At 41.2% G+C, this 3,236-nt stretch overlaps 1 non-coding gene across 1 annotated transcript; it reads right to left on the bottom strand.

Moving 5' to 3' along the window:
* Nucleotides 1–1,352: 1,352 nt before the first annotated feature.
* LOC148577439 (small nucleolar RNA R71) lies at nucleotides 1,353–1,456 on the bottom strand. The gene has a single exon (XR_015903098.1). It is a non-coding gene; the product is annotated as a small nucleolar RNA R71 (small nucleolar RNA).
* Nucleotides 1,457–3,236: the final 1,780 nt, after the last annotated feature.

Genomic DNA, 3,236 nt, shown 5'->3' with positions numbered 1-3,236 from the left:
GGGATTGGGATCCAATCATATAAGATTGCCAAGCAAAATTCAATGAACGCATTGCTTGAGGAAGAGATAAACATATTTTGATTCGGAGATCTCAATATCTCCTATAACCCAATGAATCCCCCATTTCTGATTTCCATCTTCTCTTTACATTCTGCAACTCAATTCATGCAATCACCCCCATTCCCTTTTAATTTCAACAATTTAGTTTCTGCTCTTTAATTCATGCAATTTAAGATTCCGCCATTTCAATTTCTTGTCATTTACTTTTCCCGCCAATTTTATATTCCGCAATTCTCATCTCAATCTTGATTCCGCTCAACTAGAACACACTTCTAATCCGAATTGCTCACTCAACCAATCCTTGTGGGATTCGACCTCACTCTATTGTGAGTTTTTACTTGACGATAACCGGTGCACTTGCCGGAAGGAATTTTGCCGGTCGTGCAATTTCCTAAATCGTAGCATAACTAGTTTATGCGCATCAAGTTTATGGCGCCGTTGCCGGGGATTGGTTTTCGATTGACAATTCTCAAATTGGAAGTTAACTAGATTGAGCATTTTTTTTGTTTTGATTAATTCAGTACAAGTTACTTGTTGAATTTTAATTTCTGCACTCTGTTACATGCTTTCTTTCTTTATGCCTTTAAATTCAAGCAACTAACTCACTGACTCACTAACTGTTTGATTTAATTCCTCAATTTCTCTAACCATACTCTTCCATTAACCAAGAGTATTTCACTTGTTTGTTGCCTGTGCTGTGTTCTTGTATGACAGGTAGGAGAGGAGAGACATCAACTCCTCCATATACCGAACCAGAGAGGACCCTTCATAGACTTAGAAGGGAAGCAAGAGGGAAGAGAGTACTGGGAGAAGAAGAATCTGAAGGAGAATCTGAGGATAATTTTGAGGAAGCTCTAGATCTCAACATGGATAGAGAAGTTCACAACCATGAGAGAGCTGATGGAAACAATGCCATTCCTGAGAGGAGGGTTCTTAGTTCATACATAAACCCAACCTCTGGGAATTGTGGTAGCAGCATCCAGAAACCACCCATTCAGGCCAACAATTTTGAGCTCAAACCACAGCTAATATCACTTGTGGAGAATCATTGTTCATTTGGTGGGAGTGCTAATGAAGATCCCAACCAACATCTCACAAAATTCCTGAGAATTTGTGACACTGTGAAGTCCAATGGAGTCCAGGAAGATGCCTATAAACTGCTTTTGTTCCCATTTTCACTTAGGGACAAAGCAGCTAAGTGGCTGGAATCATTCCCAAGGGGGAGTCTAACAACATGGGATGAGGTGGAAAGCAAGTTTCTGGCACGTTTCTACCCCCCACAAAAGGTCAATAGGCTTCGATCTGAGGTTCAGACTTTTAGACAACAAGATGGTGAAACTCTCTACGAGGCATGGGAGAGATTCAAGGATTTGACAAGGAAATGCCCACCAGACATGTTCCATGATTGGGTGCAATTGCATATTTTCTATGATGGACTCTCTTATGAATCAAGGAAGGCTGTAGACCATTCATCAGGAGGTTCATTGAACAGGAAAAAGACTGTGGAAGAAGCCATTGAAGTGATTGAGACAGTGGCTGAGAATGAGTACTACTATGCATCAGAGAGGCACAACACTAAGGGAGTCATGGAACTGAACCATGTTGATACAATTCTAGCCCAAAACAAGGTGTTTGCCAAGCAACTAGCAGAGCTTACCAGGCAATTAGAAACAAAGCAAGTGGCTGCAATACACACACAAGATCAAGAGGAAGTAAGCATTGAAGGAGGTGATTGGGAAGAGGCCAACTATGTGGGAAACCAACAAAGGCAATCATATGATCCACATTCCAACACTTACAACCCAGGATGGAAAAATCACCCAAACTTTGGGTGGGGGAACCAACAAACCCAACCACAAAACCACAAACCTTACAACCACAACCAACATAACAATTCCACATACCAAAACTCCAACCAAAGATCATACCAAGCCACACAAAACACTTACTCCCAACCATCATATCATGGCCAAAATAATCAACCTACCCAACCTAATCCGAACCAACAATTTCAAGATCAATTAAACCGGATAGAAGGAATGCTTGCAACCATGAGTCAAGACATAACCGAATTGAAAGCTTTTAAGGAAGAAGTAAATTCTAACCTGCAAAACCAAGGAGCTGCCATCCAGAAGCTAGAAAATCAAATTTTGTATTTGTCTAAGCAAACCCCTGGGACAAGCGTTTCTCATGCTGCCAAGGCTATTGCAAGGGAAGAATGTAAGGCCATAACCCTCAGAAGTGGAAAGAATCTAAAGGAGATCTCAAACGAAACCACAGAGGATGAAGCAAGGGAACATGTGAGAGACAAGGAACAAGGACAATCTTTTACACCGTCCGCAACTAAAGAAAAAGAAAAAGAGGTCCTGAAGCCTTATACACCTAAAGCACCATATCCTCAACGTTTGATGAAAAGTGAAAAGGATGGTCAATTCTCCAGGTTCTTGGAGATTTTCAAGAAGCTCCAAATCAACATTCCGTTTGCTGAGGCAATAGAGCAAATGCCGCTCTATGCAAAATTCTTAAAAGAATTAATGACCAAGAAGAGAAGCTGGAGAAATGAGGAAACTGTGTTGTTAACTGAAGAATGCAGTGCCATCATTCAGCACAAATTGCCTCAGAAATTGAAGGACCCAGGCAGTTTCCAAATCCCCTGCATCATAGGAGAAGTCATGGTGGAGAAGGCCTTGTGTGACTTAGGGGCCAGCATCAATTTGATGTCTCTAACAATGATGAGAAGAATGAAGATTGAGGAAGCCAAACCAACAAGAATGGCCCTCCAATTGGCAGATCGAACTTTTAAATTCCCTCATGGGATAGTTAAGGATTTGTTGGTGAAAGTGGGAGATTTTATATTTCCTGCTGATTTTGTGGTGTTAGATATGGAGGAAGAAGCCAAAGCTTCAATAATTCTGGGAAGACCCTTCCTAGCTACTGCTGGAGCCATCATAGATGTACAAAAGGGTGAACTCACTCTTAGACTACATGATGAGAAATTGGTGTTTAACGTATTCAAGGCAATGAGCTATCCATCAGAATCACTAAGGGAATGCATGAGGGTTGATGTAGTGGACATTGCAGTACAAGAAACTTTTGAGGAAACAATAAAGGAAGTGGCAGAGGAGGAGTTCACCAAGGATATTGAAGTTAGTGACATCAAGGCTGCTGAAACAACC

The sequence above is a fragment of the Arachis ipaensis genome, chromosome B1, assembly GCF_059453495.1.
Source record: "Arachis ipaensis isolate K30076 ecotype BB chromosome B1, ASM5945349v1, whole genome shotgun sequence".
Taxonomy (NCBI): Eukaryota; Viridiplantae; Streptophyta; class Magnoliopsida; order Fabales; family Fabaceae; genus Arachis; species Arachis ipaensis.
Note: the sequence above shows the minus strand (reverse complement) of the source record. Positions and strands in the feature narration are given on the sequence as shown.